The sequence below is a fragment of the Marmota flaviventris genome, chromosome 2 (genome assembly GCF_047511675.1).
Source record: "Marmota flaviventris isolate mMarFla1 chromosome 2, mMarFla1.hap1, whole genome shotgun sequence".
NCBI lineage: Eukaryota > Metazoa > Chordata > Mammalia > Rodentia > Sciuridae > Marmota > Marmota flaviventris.
In genome coordinates, this window is record NC_092499.1 from 185,646,078 (window position 1) to 185,662,656 (window position 16,579).

At 46.6% G+C, this 16,579-nt stretch overlaps 1 long non-coding RNA gene across 8 annotated transcripts in view; it reads right to left on the minus strand.

The window, feature by feature from the left end:
* LOC114100399 (uncharacterized) overlaps positions 1–16,579 on the minus strand; it is a 238,501-nt gene that overhangs the window by 120,943 nt on the left and 100,979 nt on the right. Inside the window, exon 7 of one of the 8 annotated variants that reach the window (XR_003584067.3) lies at positions 2,136–2,376. The exons of 5 other annotated variants lie outside the window; for them this stretch is intronic. This is a non-coding gene — a long non-coding RNA (uncharacterized lncRNA). Of the gene's footprint in view, positions 1–2,135; positions 2,377–4,150; positions 4,631–16,579 lie in introns of those variants that run through there. 2 more of the 8 variants (XR_003584066.3, XR_003584064.3) reach the window with 2 other exon arrangements.

Sequence of the window (16,579 nt, forward strand, 5' to 3'; positions counted from 1 at the left end):
AGAGAGCAAGGCCTAGGGAACCTCCTTTCTATGCACAAAATTCTGTGCCTCAGATCTCCACTCTGTGTGTATATCAGCCTTACCACATGTTACCTAATTCCTGTGGTGACCCAGAGTGGCCATGCCCCTGATCAAAGCTTGTGTCCAGATTGGATACCTAAAATCTCAAGCCTGAGCTAGACTTCCAAGCACATAATAGTTATACAAGAATTCTGGGATAAACAAATGAATGAATGAATGAATGAATACAAAACCTACCCCTGGGACATCATTCATTGGCCTATGGAAAGCCTCCACCTAAAGTCAACCCTACCTCCTTTCCTGCTGCACGCACAGCTTGGGTAGGGATATTGTAGTGTGTTCCAAAACCCACCCACCCAAACAAGGCCGGTACAAGCTCCAGCCCCTCTCTTTCTCAGCTTTCACAACACTGGCCATGCCGTTGGCAGAAATTCCAAAACAGCCTACAAAATGTGGATGTGGGAGACTGTATCCCCAGAATGTTTTGTAAAAAGCAAATATTGTGACAAACAATTGGAAGTGTGGTGCATTTATCTGCACTTTTGATAGCTGCTCATATGTTCACATTAAAACAGTTTGAAAATGTATAATTAAAAATCTGTTCTAAAATGCAGAAAACATGTAAAAAAATAAGTTGTCCATTCTCAGATGAAAAACAAAAACAAATAAGTATGAGCCTCAGGGGAAGAAAAATAAAGCAACTCTAACAGAATGTAGGCCCAATAGAGGGTGACTGGAGCTGGTCTCACAACTGCCCACATGCCCAAGTATGGACTCCAGAGGGTCTAGGCTAAGCCTGCACCCTGTCAACCACCCAGCATGGTGCTTCAGGTTCTCTATGTAAGAGGAATTGTGGAAATACTCATGGATCATAAGATCCAGATGAATGGAACAGATAGAGCCCTGAGGTCCATCAGCAAAGACAAACAAGTACCATGGGGGGAAAATATGAAATCATTTGTATTTACAATCACCCCACTCCCCAAGTACTAAAAACACACTGATCTTTGGTCTCTCTAGCCCTCTTTTCCCTCTGCCATCGCAGGAAAATTCTGAGTCTGCCGGAAACTGCCCTGAGATTTAACTCACATTAAAAGAAAACTACTTAGGAGAGAAAAGGGATGTGAAAAAGGAAGAGGAGTACTAAGAAGTCAAGAACCATAAGGGGTTTGGCTTTGAGAGAATTTTATTTAATTATAGGGAGGGAAAAAAAGATAAAAGAAAAGGCTCTGAAGAGATATTAAAGAAGGAGAAGTTAAAAGCCATAGGAAGGAGGAAAGAGAATTTTAAGAAGTGTGGCTGTGAACTATGACTTGGATCCTAACATTCTCTGAGAGACAACAACAAAAAAAAAGACTTAAAATTATTAAATACCTTTGATTGCTATATGTGATTCTTTGAATGGGATGCTGTGTCGGGCCAGGACCTCGTGGGGCTTGGGTTTTACGTGGGTTGCATGAATAAAGAAGAATTTATTCCACCCTGTGAAACATGCTCCCATAGAGATCTGGACACAGTGCTGTGAGAATATGAGAAAAGGGGAATCTCAGAGGAAAGAAGGTTTTCCAGAGGAGATACAGTTGGAGCCCAAGGGCTATGCTCACCTCCCAGGCATGAACTGTGAGAGAACCTCTGAGCCAAAGAAATGATATCTGCAAAGACACAGGGTTTCCAGGGAAAAGGAAAAGCCTACTAGAGTGAAGAAGAATCCAAAAAACCTCAGGAGGGTAGACAGGAGCCACATGGGGGAAGCTTCAGATGCCATTGGGAGACCTTGGCCTTCACTGTGCAGTCAGCACTCATGGTTTGGAGCATGACACGCCCACGGTTTCATATTTATTGGACCCTCTTGCAGGGAGTTTGCAGCCATCTAGAGAAATCTGCCTTCTTCTGAATTCCTTCTTCAGGAGAGTGACCAGGAATAAAAGAGTCATGCTTGGAGCTGACTCCAGAGGTTAAAAAGGCACTTCCAAGAAGTTCCTAGCTCCCACAGGAAAATAAGAGTCATTCGTCATCCTCTGAATTCATGTGCAGAGAACCCATTTGTTTCCAATGAGTGTGTCTCACAAACTTGTTTAAATGGAAATGGACTTGATTTCAACAGCAATGCAGGCTTGGTAGCAATATGATGTTTTATTTTATTGTTTGCAATTAGTGACAAGTGAGGAAAATATCCAAATCACTCTACATCATGCAGGGTGCGTGTTACCCAAGCACTTGACTCTGAGGAGGGGATGGGGGTTGTGGGAGGCAGCCATGAAGAACCTGAATCCCCAGAAAGGACACCGACGTGCACAGAGCCTCCAAGCTCTCAGCCACAGCAGAGGCGTTCTTCCAAGACAAGACATACGCTGGCTGCTGGAACAGGGAAGAAATCAGAGAAGAGAATTCTCTCCAAAGACAGGGCAAGCTGGGGGTCAAGGGAACCCAGGACAGCCACTGAGCAGGAGCAACTCTGGGGAGGAATTTCCTGTGGCTTGTAAAAGAGAACCCTTCCTTCACCAGCTAGGAGTGTCCAGGGGTGCAGCCTCCTAACCTCAATGCCACCCATGTTTGGGACTGGGATGATTCTTTGTTTAGGTGCGGTACCCTACATCGAAGGATATTTGAAGGATAGATGTTAGTAACACTACCTGCCTGTCTCAGTGATCAAAAGTATCTTCAAACATTGCCAAATGTCCCCATATTAAAAATATCCCCCAAATTGGGACCCCCCACACACACACCCGGCTAAATGCTTCAGTTATGAGTTCTAAATCTCGATACTGGAAGAAATCATGAGAAAGGTTTGTAGAGCTTAGAAGAGCTCCATTCTGAAGAACCCAAAGATCCTCAGCCCACCACAGCAAAGCCCACTTGCTCCCCACCATAACAGTTCTATGTGGTGAGGGGCACGAAATGCCTTAGCTGTCATCTGCGAGGACTTCAAGAAAGACTGAAGAAAAGCTGATCAGACGGATGGGGTCAGTTTTGAGCTCAAGCTCCTTATGTGTGGCCTGTCCTTTGCTGACCTGGATCGACACTTTCTTAGCATCCTTCAACCACAGTGGCTTGCTAACAGCTCCTCCTACATCTCACACTCAACCTCAGGGCCTTGGTGCATGCTGTCACCTCTCACTAGAGCACCACACGAAAAGAGATAGCTCACCTTGCTCTGCTTATTTTTCAGATCTCAAGTTAAATGTTGCCTCTTTACAGAAGGATGCCCTGGATTATTAGGTACCCAAGGCACACTGTACCTCTGATGATTACGTAACTACTATGGGGAGAAGGGTTGAGAAAAGAGTAAGCCTAACAGAACATGCTCAAGGAAAGAAAAAAAGAGAGAGACAAGACAAGAGAACAGTGAAAGAGAGAAAGAACTCCACAATAAATAAAAAATCGGAGATTAAAATACAACTCGGTGCCGGGTGTATTGGCACTTGCCTGTAATCCCAGCAGCTCAGAAGGACCACAAGTTCAAAGCCAGCCTCAGCAACTTAGTGGGGCTCTAAGCAACTTAGCAAGACCCTATCTCAAAATTTAAAAAAAAAAATAAAAAGGCCAGGAATGTGGCTCAGTAGTTAAATACCCTTGAGTTCAATATCTGGTACCAAAAAAAAAAAAAGCCTCAGTAATCACAGCATCTGCCAGTAGTCATATGATTGGACCTGGACCACCTTCCAGATATAACTGAAGGATAACATCTGCATCTTATCTTAAGCTTCTAACAACCCCAAGTGATATTTATTCCCATTGGGGAAAAAAATGAGGAAACTGAGGCTTGGAGGTGCACATGATTTGCAGAGTGGACTGACTCGCTAGGGGCTCCAGATGCATGAGATGTGCCAGAGCCTGCATTCCTGATCCCCAAGAGGGTGAACCAAATGAACTGGGCCACCATGGAGGATTTGGTCCAATGCTGAGCCAGGGCACGAAGTTGACTTTGCACATAAATACTTACTGAATGAGCAGGATCAGGGGTGGGGCTCACTTTGGGGAAACTTCCATCCCGCCTGTGCGCTACAGCGCTCAAGCCGGCCCACCCCATCCCACCACCACCACCCTGCCCCCGCTCACTTATCACCATGTAATTGAAATAATGCCTATCGACAGAGACTCACAAACAACTGCTCAATTTTCCTCAAAATTCAATTAAACTTCGTTTATTCTGGGGATCGATCCAATTAAAAGAAGGAAAATTTCAGATGGCCTGAGCAACACCATCCATCTTCAAACACAGTGTCTACCCCAGTGATGTAATAATTCGCCCAATCAATGCTTTAAAAGCATTTAGCAGTCTTGATAATGAACTTTTGTCAAAACAGCCTTGCAGAGCAATAAGTGCCTGCAGATTAATATGAAGTCATAAAGGGCTAATGCCTCAGGGTGGACGGGGAAGTGGATGCGAACCAGTGGGAGCCCTGGGCTGGGGCTTCGTCCTTCCGTATCTTCTCAGAACTCGGCATGGGCAGTATTAGCAGGATCCGGGAAATGCCGAACATGCTTCCCCATTTCTGCTTGGTCTGCAAGTCCTCTTCTTTCCTTCAGGGACCCCAACACCAGCAGACCGGACTTGGGATGCTTCCAACCCTGATCACCCTCAGGACAGTCAGTACAGCCTGCTCTGCTGGAGAAAATGTCCAAGGGTGAGATGGTTTTTCTTGAAAGAAGGGCTTCCACTTGGCATCTGACCTCTGTGAATCCTCTGGCTTCAAAACTGGTCTTTTAAGTACAAGTATGAAGACACAAACGGTGTGACTCTACTGTATATACCAGAGATATGAAAAATTGTGCTCTATATGTGCATAATATGAATTGTAATGCATTCTGCTGTCATATATAACAAATTAGAATAAAAATAATACACTAAAAATTATTTTTTAGCTGTAAGAACCCCCTTTTCCTCTATAGATCTCCCTTTTTCTGGGGGTATTCATCTTCTTAGCTGTATGATCTTCAGCAAATGACTTAAGGTCTCTGAACTTACTTAGTGTTTTCATCAGTAAGTAGAAATATTAGCATTTATTGAAGGTAGGAGGAGGGAGTTTGGGTTGGATTTCTGGGTGGAAAAGATGCAAAGATTAATAAAACCCAGACTTTATTTTTAAAGACCTCAGAGGCACTGGAGAGAAACGGTACAAACAGCTACCACGCAAGAAGCTGACACTGTTAGAGATGTCTGGACCCAGTACTAGAAACACAGCACCTGATGGATCAGAGGGGACTTACGCAAAGAACAGGCAACTTCCAAGTGGGGAAGCAAAGGGAAGGGAGTCTAGGGTGAGGGACAGCGATGCAGAGACACAGCAGAGTGACAGCATGGCAGATGTGAAGTACACCGCCTGCCTGAGCTAGAGTCAGGGGATGGAGCAGGATGGTCAGCTGAGCCAGATCTTCAAAGACCTTGCTTGCCAGGCTGAGGAAACCGTCCTTTATTCTAAAGGAAATGGGGAGCCATGGAAGGTCTTAAGCAAGGGATGGATATGAGGAGAGCTGAAAGTTCAATCCAGCCTGCCGAAGAGGAGAAAGGCAGTCGGAACGATTGGGTGAAGTATGAGAGTAGCTGAGATGGGCTAACCACACAGCTTCCCCGGGAATCCTCCAAAGCACCCTCTGCCCACACAAAATACCCACCCCAATCTCCTTGTTCCCAACAGGTATCCCCATGTCCCCAGACAAGGCACCTAGGAGTCCTTCTACACACCTTCCTTTTCCAGTCCCCTAGGATTCCCTTGGATACTTTTCCTGTGTGGAGGGACATGGCATATCATCCCCCCAAAAAAATAAATTAATCTCCCTTTAGTCAAACAAGGTCCCCTTATAAAGGGAGGCCAGAGTCCAAGGGCTCCTTGCAAACAGACCTGGGGCATCCCCAGAGCTGTCCGTGGTGCTGGCTGCCTGGCTCCCAGCAATGGGAAGGGTCAGGTGCTCTGGAAGCAGGGGTTTGGCAAGTCACTTACTTGCCAGCCAGAGATGAGGTAGCCAGGGCAGGCTGAGCGGGGAGAGTCCTGGGCTCTGGGTGGTCCATCTCCATGGGCAGCTAGCTCTCCATCCCTCACTCCAGCCCCTCCCACTGGAGGCCACCTAGAGTGCTCTGTGCCCCCACATGGAGAACCAGGCAGCAGATTCAGCCTCAGCACAGTACCTTTGGCATCTCCTCTCCAGGCCTGAACTATCCTTTTAAAATCAGAAGAAAACCTCTGGGACTGGCTGGTACTTGAAAAACTGGGGGGTCTGGGGGGTCCAAGGACAGACACTCTTGCTCCATTTGCTGGAAGTCCACTGCTCCCCTCCAGGACACCAGACCCTGACTTGCCATCACAGAGGCCCAGGGTTTGGAAGAGGAGGATTAAGGATTAAAGGAGGTTGGGGAGGGAGAGGAACTTGTGCTGCTAGATTAGGGGAAATATTAAATGATCCCAAGCGCAGAAATATCTTTTCAAAGACTTCTGCCATTAGGACTTAATATTAAATTTACTCCTTCTGTGCTTTAAAAAATAGCTAATTTTTTTTTTCAGAAGGTGCTTTTGATGCCAAAGGTATGGCTTAGGCTGAAAGGCACAGTCACATCAAACATCATTTGGGGGATTTCAAAGGGCTGTTTCAGTGGGCTCCTGTTCTCTCCATTCCCCTCCTCGGCTGATGAAGTTTCTGAGCCCCCTGTAGTCGGATCTTGTGTTCTTGGCTATCAAAGGCCCCAGCAACATTGCGTCCGTCCATCTGTCTGTCCCAGTGAAACTTTGGCAAAGAAAGCCTCCCTTTTACACAGAGATCTGAGGGGAGAATAAAAAGGATGCTGATTTGCGAGGAAACAGGAGGGAAGCCCTGCTGGGCCGATAGGAATCTTCTGACTTAACCGAGGCCAGATTTGAATACATTTGGGGGTGGGGGGAAAAATCCATTACTTTGGAGAAAAGCCTCACCGGGGTTCAAAAGGAAATATGTTAATGTCGGGAGAAATCATTTGTGTGGGTTTGTGCGTGAGTGTTTCAGATGCCCCCAAGTTTAACATCTTCAACCAGGAGAAAAGGCAGAAGCAGGAATTAAGCTGCTACTACTGTGGAGGACTGAGGCAGCTGGCGGGCTGAGGCCAGCTCTGCAGCCTTCAGGGCCTCCCCCCGTACTTCAACAGCTGGGCCTGGGGGCTGAGACTTGACAGCTGGGCCCCCCGACGCTCAGGTTTGAAGGGCCCTACTTGCCTGAAGGGCCCACTTGGGGGTCTCCAGACTATGCTCACAGAATCTCCCAGATTATTCCCAGCACACAGATGGGAAGACTGAGACCTGGGAGGAGAATGCCGTTGACTCTTGACTCCAGTCCCCTGCGAAATGGCTTCTTTCCACAGCCCCTCCACAAACAAGGACCTGCTCTGCTCTCCGAAAACTGCACCAGGGTTGTAGTGTATACCTCTGTTTCTGGCACCCTACAAACAAGATGCCTGTCATACACAGCCCTGGAGACAGGTGTCCCTAGGGCCTGGCCTTATCCCAGGACCCTGTGAAAACTGAATAATTACTTCCAGCTAATTAGTTAGAATCTCCCCATGTGGCTTTAAGAGGCGTATGCCTGGATTCAGAGTCCTAGGTCCTAGGCTCAATTTGATCTCTCTCTCTCTGGGCCTCACTTCCTCTGTAAGATGGTGACAATTCTATCAGCCTTATCCCTACTTCATAGACCACTGTGGAATTCCCCTTAAGTCAGGAATAAAAGTAGAACATGGCCACAGGAAGTCCACAGAACAGGACCATCCTTCCAGAGGTTTCAGGCATGAGCAGGAAGAGAGTTAGGAAGGTATTTTGAAGGCTACACGGTGTGGTTGTGGCAAATGCAGTTGTTTGGGTAGAACTTGAATTCTCACCTCAATGCTGGACTTTTCACAGCTGATTCAGGACTCTCTTCTCCATTTGGAAGAGGCTGGTAGAACTTGGAGAAGAAAAGAAAAAAACTCTGGGAATTCGTGTGCTGGGGTGGAAAGGAGGGATGGAGTGGGAGTTAGGAGCTGTCTGATTCAGACCCCTATCCTGAGCTTATTATCGAATTGGGGGCCAGAAAATTCAGCACTTAAATCTGAGTGCTGTCCTCTTGCTGTGAGAGAAAAGAGAGACGATAGCTCATCATTAATGGTCTTGAATTAATATAAATTAGTTGAGCACATCTTGGTTGCTCCAGGCAGGCAGAGCTGGGGCTTCTGGGGAGGAGCGCGGGGTTCCTTTCACCTCCCATTCCCGCTGCCATCCATAAAGCCACTGCTGACCGTGCACTCTTCCCCCCTCCCTGCTCATTCCCTCCCTCTCTGTCCCCTGTGCCAGTTCTGGGCTCCAGAGGTGTAGAATAGGATGGTAATGGGACCACAGAGACACAGGGCACACACACACCCCCAGAACCTGTGACCTTTGGAACGACCTTTGGAACATTGCTGTCTTGAGAGTCGCTGCCATTAGGAGCAGGGGGCTGTTCTGAGCTCAGCTGCAGGCCAGCCCCCACCTCTCCCATCACACTCTCTTGCCCCGAGCTGGGAGCAGCAGGCATGCGTGAATGGGCCCAGAACTGGGCTCACAAACCAGAATAATGCCTCACAGCACGAAATTCAAGTGCAACCCAGAGCTTCTAGAGTTCTGCTTGGGATTGCAGGCCGCCCAGGACTCAGGCATGTCTGTTTGAACATAGGATTGTGATTTCTCTTGCTGCAAGGAGCCCAAGTCAGGCAGGGCTCTGGGATGACCATGACAGTTCAGTTATAATTCAAGGACTACTAACTAATTGCCCATCAGGTAGCAAAGGGCTACTGAGTACCAGCAAAGAGACATGGGGCTGAGAATCTTTCAGAAACCACAGGTCTCCTGTCTCAGGATGGCCCACTTACGCATACTGGGACCCCTGCTCAGGACTGGCCCTCAGAGGCACCCTGAGCTCCCTGGCTCAGGACTGTTACACTGGGGCATGCTGGGACTTCCTGACTCAGGTCTAGCCCACTAAAGTCATGCTGGATCCCTTCACTCAGTCACAGGGCCCTAGAGCATACTGAGATATCCAGGACCAAGCAGGAAATTGTCTGCTTAGCACAAGACCCAGAAATCAAAGAGCCCTCCTAGTATCCTGGGAGGTTGGACTTTTAAATCCATTTACAGATAAGGAAACTGATACTCAGAGAGGACACGAGGCTTGCTGTACAGTCACGCAGGTGGTGAACACTTCAAGTAACGACAAGATCTTACTTCCACCAATGTGGAGATTAAAGCTTTCTAGGTGATTCCCCATATAATTCTCACAACTTCCATGACACAGGACCAGTATCTTCCCAGTGTTGCACACAGAGCAGTTGAAGCTCAAGAGGTTGAGACACTGTCCTGTCACACAATTGGTAAACAACGGCACTTACACAGCTCCAGAGCCCCAGCAACAGGCGTGGTGGTTGGGAACCCAAACTCTGAACCAGCCTGCCTGTCTTCAAAATCCTGCCTTTTCTACTTACCAACAGTATGATAAGTTCTTTAGATTCTCAGTTTTGCTACCTATAAGATGGAAATAATCTCACTGTAACTTATTAACAATCAGGACTGTATCCTTGAGACCCATGGGAAACTGGCAACAGGCCCTGACAGGTACCAAGTGTTGTGAGTTTGCTACATGCATCTTACTTCTGCACAACTATCCTATCATCCCACTGACTATAAACCACCTGATAAAAGTTGGCAAACCAGGGCACCCGGTCCCCTGCCCTCTAGGGCTCAGGCTTGGAAGGGACACTCTCCTGACACATGCCCCAGACCCAGCATCTGTAATGCTTCTGTCACAGTAAACGAGGCCATTAACTGACGAGCTCTATGATGGGATTGTCCTGTGTAGTATTCATTATAGGGTCCTTTCCCTGACACCTCCCAGGGAGAGAATATTAAATATTTAATGCATGCAAGGCTGCTCATTTTTCATCCCCACTCAGTGCTCAAGCCAGCTCCAATCTGGGGAAGAGCCAAAGCCCACCAGGCTGGCACCCTAGTGCCTCCCCTCCTGCCTCCTGCGCCCCTTTCCCCAGGGCATCAGGCCAGACACAGTCTGGCATGAACGTGTGATGAGGTCCTTCCCTGGACACTTGGATTTGAGTCCCTAACAAACCCTCCCTCATCCATCCTCTGCTGGGGACCTGAGGACTCTTGGACCGTGTGCATCATTGGCCACGGTTGCCTGGAAGGCTCGCAGCACCCTTCTGACTCCCCTACCCACCATGAGCTTCTCTCTCATCACCTGCATTCCTGACAGATGGCTGCTTCCGGGCAGGAGTCTGCTCAGATTGCATTCAGTGAGCCTGAAGCTCCAGGGAGGAAACGCCCCTGAAGCAACCTCGAACCATGACAGTGAGTCTCCTGTGGGAAGCCAGGCTTCCTGGAGTGGGCTGACCCACCAGGGCACGATCTGCACGCTTTCCCACGGGTGCCCAGCAGGACTGCGCTCCAGCTACACACAGCGGTCACCTGCTCATCAACACACCCTATATTGACTTCCTTTCCTTCTCTGTTCTCACTTCCCCTCTCCTACATCTGGGGTCACCTCTGAAATAGACTTCTGCACTCAAATCCTCATCTCAGGGACTGCTTCCAAAAGAGCCAAAACGAAAATGAATGCCTTTGTCCAGTGGAGACTTATCAGAGAAGGCAGGAGGGCGAGCCTCAGGGGTTCATTTATTCTCTCATTGAGCACCTGCCCCGGATTCAGCTCCCATGCCTGTCTCCCAGCAGCACGCAGCCCAGCTGGCCACCTGGCCTCCCAGCATCTTGTTATCTTTGTTTTCTGTATCAGCACACTTGCCTGGTCCCCCTCTATCTCTCTGGCTGCTCCTTCTCGTCTTTGAAGCTCCCTGTCTTCCACCTCGCACTTTCTAAGTGTTGGAGCACCCAGGCCTTCACCTCAGACTCCCTCTTGCTCTCTTCCCTGCTAAATAATCTCATTCATTCCCACAGTTGAAATATCATCAATGCAGTCATGCACCACAGAATGACATTTTGACCAACAGTGGACCACAGATACAACAGCACACACCATAGAGCCTAGGTGTGTAATTAGTACACCATTTGGTTTGTGTAAATACACTCTTACACAACAACAGCAAAATAATTGCCTGGTACATTTCTCAGAATGAATCCCCATCCTTAGGTGAGTATGACTATATTCTGAGAACTTCAAAGTTTTTCATCTTCAGCCCCAGTCTCTCCCTTAAACCCCAAACCCCTTCTCTATGTAGACTTCCCAAAGGCATCTCAAATGTGACATGGCCAGAGGAAATTCTTGATCTCCTCATTTCCCATTTCAGTAAGTAGCACCACTCCACCCACCATGTGCTGACATCAAACACTGAAGGAGTGGTCTTCAGTCCTCTCTCTCCTTGAACTTCACCCCTCCCATCTGCAGGTCCTCTCTGCTCTTGCTCCAGTGCCTACCTTGAATCTGGCTGTCTCTGTTTCCACTGCTTCTGTCCTGGGCCAGACTTCCATCCTTGCCTGTATTCCTGCTTCCACACCAGCTGCCCCCAATCCACTCTCCACCCACCGCCGGGCAGTCATCTAAAACTATGGGTTCCGCTGCTAGATAAAGAAACAGCATCAGTAACATATGTGCACAGAGCCCCAGGCCCTTCAGCCCCAAAGCAGGGCTTCTAAGGAGAGACCCACAAAGCACCACAGGGTCAGCCTGCCTCTTCCATGCTCCGCATGCTGAAGGGAAGAAGCTGGTGCTGCCCGAGCCTAGCACTTCCTAACTGCTGATTACCAGTGAGTTTCATTTCACTAATAACAATATAATTCTTTGCCATTTCCAGGTCATTGCTACCTAGACTCCTTCAGCAACCCCACAGAATCAAGATGATAACCCAAATTACGTGTGGAGGTCCTGTGGTGGCAGAACAAAGACTCCATACCCGGTCTTCCGAACACAGTCCTAACTACAGGTCCGAGGTCTCCCCACCTTTGCATGGTATCTGCTTACAATACGCATCTCCACCAAACCTTAAAACACTATCCCAGCTCCCAGATGACACCTTTCCAGTTAACTCAGGGAACTGGGGCAAAAATCCTTTATTGGCCACCAAGTCCCAGTTTGGATTTGGGAAAATCTTTAGCATCTATTGTTCTCCTAGTGGCCTTGCACCCAATCATTCTGTTCTGAAGAGCCTCCTCCAGCCTAAGCTTCATCTTCAGTGTTCCAGTGGGGCCCCTATTTCACTCACTGGTTCTCGTCATCCTTAATCCTGTCCACACATGACAAGCCCCTAGAGAACCAGGCTAAGAAACTAATTGTGCTGACCTTATAGTGTAGAAATTCATCAATATTTTCTAAGTCCCCCAGATGATTCAAAAAATAGCCATAGCTGAGAACCACCAATAGCTGATCCACAAACACATATGGAGCTCTGGTTGAAGACCAGTGAACAGAGATGTCTTCCAGATGCTTCTAGCTGATATGGGAAATAGAAAGGAAAAGAGATGAGCTATCTTTTAATTGTTTGTTTTTGTTTCTATTTTAATTTAACAAACATAGCTACCACTGACCTGTTATGAATGTTCTAGGCACTTCACAAATTTAGCACATTTAGACCTGAGAACAACAGGGATGTATTAGTATCCCCACTCCCTAGATTAAGAAAATAAGGTAGAGAAAGCTGAAGCCACTAGTATAAAATCACATGTAATAGGTGACTGAGTGATTTCAGTCAGCTTTTTCTCCACTGTGACAAAAAGACCTGACAAGAACAAATAGAGAAAGAAAAGTTTATGTGGGGGCTCACAGTTTCAGAGGTCTCAGTCCATAGATGGCTGACTCCATTCTTTGGGGCCTGATGTGAGGCAGAATAGCATAGTGGAAGAAAGTGGCTTGGGACATGCCACCAGGAAGCAGAGTGATACTAAGCTCAGATCACAAAATATATACCCCACAGGCACACCCCCAGTGACCCGCCTCCTCCAGCCACATCTGTCTGCCTACAGTCACCCTCTCATTTTACCCCTATCAGGGAATTAACACACTGATAAGGTTAATGTTCTCAGAACCTAATTCTTTTACCTCTAAATCCTCTTACATTTTTCACACATGAGTTTTTGGGAGACATCTCACATAGAAATCATAATTCTGAGAATCCCATATCATGCTTCTAGTGACTGTCCTCTGAAGGCTGTTGTTCCCAAACCTTAGAGGGATTTGTACTGAAACCCAGATTCTCAGCCCCATTCACCTCCCCCTAGTCTCCATCCCATCAGATTCTGGCTCAACCTGCCAGTGAGACTTGAAAACTGCAGGTTTCCTGTGGACTATACTCTGAGGAGCTCTTTAATCAAACAAGGTTGGTGACTTTAAACTGTGTCCACAAATACTAAGACACTTCTACCTCTGAAAGACAGAACCTACTTTTCCTCTCCTTTAGAATAGGATAGAAACACTTAGTAAACACTTCTGACAAACAGAATGAAACAGAAATTGTGGTATGGTATGTGTAACTTCCAAGAGGAATGGGTAGGACAGGGGCAAACCCTTTGATCACCTTTGATCAGGGAACCATGAGACCCACCATCCAAGACATAGAGCACTACAGCTTCCTCTCAATCTCTCTCTTAGACCACTTATTCTGAGGGAAGCTATCATGGCACAGGGACACTCAAGAATCCCCCTAGGGTGAAGCCCACATAGAGAAGAACCAAGATCACCTGCCAGTGGCCAGTGCCATCTTGCCTCCCACATGACAGCGCCATTGTGAATCAGAACCTCCAGCCTTCAGATGACACAGTCCCAGCCAACATCTTCACTGCTGCCTTCCAAGAGATCCTGAGCCATAACATCCAGTTAAGCTACTTCCAAATTCCTGACCCCAAAAAACTATTAAGTGTTTATTTTTCACATTCTACATTTTTTATTAGAGCATTATAATTATATATAGTATTTTGGTTCATTTTGACAAAATTATACATACAAGGAATTTGATTTAAATCCCCAACCCCTCAACTTTTTTTCCCTTCTCCCTCCCCCTCTTCTCCTCCTCTACTGATTTCATTCCTTTATTTATTTTTGATTGGTACTTTCTATATATACATAAAAGTGAAATTCCCTTTTATACATGTTTATATGCATATAACATGATTTTGTTAAATTCATTCCATATTTCTTTTCTTTTCCCTTTCTTCCTCTTTCCTCTTGTTCTCTTTCTACTCTGCTGATCTTTCCTCTGTCTATGATTTTCTATCACTTCCCCCTCAGTTTCTTTCCCTTATTTTGTTCCAGCTTCCACATATGAGAGAAAAAATTCGACCCTTGATTTTCTGGGGCTGGCTTATTTCACTTAGCATAATTGTCTCCATTTCCATCTATTAACCAGAAAATATTATTGTTTCTTTCTTTATGGCTGAGTAAAACACCATTGTGTATATATACCACATTTTCTGGATCCATTCAACTATTGACAGGCATCTGGGTTGATTCCATAATTTGGCTCCTGTGAATTGTGCAGCTGTAAACACTGTAGTGGCTGTATCACTATAGCATGCTGATTTTAGATCTTTTGGATAAATACTGAACAGTGGGATAGTTGGGTCATGTGGTATACCACTACATTTTGAGGTATTCATTGTACACAAGGGGACATCTTTCACTGTCAATAGGAGTCAGGGAAAACTGAAGAAATGACCACTAACCCGGGGCTTAAAGAACCATGGCCAAAAGGGAGAAAGATAACATTCTTTCCAGGTAAAGGGAACCGTGTATGCTAAGGCACAGGTGACTGAAATGAGCCAGCATTTGAGGTTGCTGTGGGAAGCAAGCAGAGGCACCATGATATGTGGCCAATTATGGGACAAAGGCCAGAATATTAGGGAACAGATGAGGATGGTGGGAACCTGAGGTTAAGAGAATAATTCTATAAAATGGGCCCACTGTACTGACCCCCATACACTTTCTTTTCCAAGAAGCAATTTACCTGAGGCCCTGCCTGGCCTAAATGAACAGGATATGTCACATTCCTCAGCAAACTACCTGTTAACTGCAGGAGAAATGCAGGCCCAAAATAATGTTGATAAGAAGAACCCAAGTTACCCTGAAGGGGGAGACTTTTGTGATCAGATCCTGAAACTCTGAGAGATAAAGATAGTTCCTCCTAACCATAAAATCTGTAAGAATGTATGGTTACGAATCCAGTTAGAGCCGGTCAGCATGGGCCAAAGTGACACAGAGCTGTCATGGCAGTGGGTACTTGAAAGTCTGATGTCACCGCGCTGTCAGTCAAAAGTCAAGAGGTGGGCCTGGGAGGGACTCTCTGGAAACTTCTCTGGGATCCTCAATAAAACTGGAGGGCAGGATAGGAATGTCGTCCCTCTCCTCTCTGAAAGAACTCACTCTCTCCCTTGAGATTTTACCCTTTCCCTTTTCAGTCCCTTCAGTAACAAGAATGAGTATTCCTGTCACTCTGAGTGACATGTCTGAAATCTTTTTGACTTAATAGCAAGAATCAAAGTTTGAAGGGCAGGTCTTCATACTGCCTCAGTTTCTCAGAAGGTCCAAGATCTGTAACAAGACCACGAGTCACCGAATGTCTCAGTTTGCCTGGTTTATACCTGCTGACTGGGCGTCCCATTCACTTTACAGTCTGTACTGGATAAAACTGTCCCAGTTTAGATAATAAGTTAAATGGTTACCCTATTGATGAGCCCCTGCAGGTGAAGCACTCGGACGAGGCAATAGGAGCCGGGGGAGGGTTATAAATTATGAAACGACCTGATCCAAAGTGTTTTAGAAAGATCCACTTGCAGAGAACACACCAGTGGGCAGGATGAACTGGTATGGAGCAGACTGGTTTGGAGAAGGGCTGTGGAGGCTTGACCAGGGTAGAACAAGATGACAAGTGAGGAAGGAGGTGAGTGAGTCCCTTGGTTGGAGCGTTCGGTGACCATGACAACCTGTATTCAAGCCAGAGCAGTGGAGATGGGGTCAAGGGAAGTTTAGAAAAATTTTAGGAGACATTAAACAAACTTAGTTGCAGTGAGAGATGAAGAAACAGTAGCCAGATTCTGAGGCTCTTGAGGGGTGTGGCCCCCATATTTCAGGGACCAGAGTTCTGTCTAAAAATAGTTCTCAAATGAGTCACCTCACTCGCAGCCAACAAGGATTTGGCTGGTTTGTTGCTGAATTGCAGGGGATTTGGCCAAACAGACTGAAACCACGTGTAGTCTTGGCTCAAGAAGGTCCCACTGGACTTAGTCTCCGGCTAAGGGCAGTGCCATAGCCCTGATAGACGCATAATATCATTTCCCTCTCACAACAGTCCTGCAGAACACTATAATTTTTTTTTTCATTTAAGGAACCAGGTCTGAGAGACACTGCTGTTTTCATGAGACGCACTGCACAAATGCACACCCAGACCCCTCCAGATACTCAGTATCCATTAGAAGGACATTTTGGGGTAAAATCCTAGAAACACTCTCTCGGCCCAGTCCAGCTACGATACCTTGGCTGAACTTGAGTCACCCTCCTAATAAAAATTCCATGTTCCATCAGCAGAATGTTTCCATCCCAATTAGATCAATTTTCTCTAAGTAGCAATAAATGT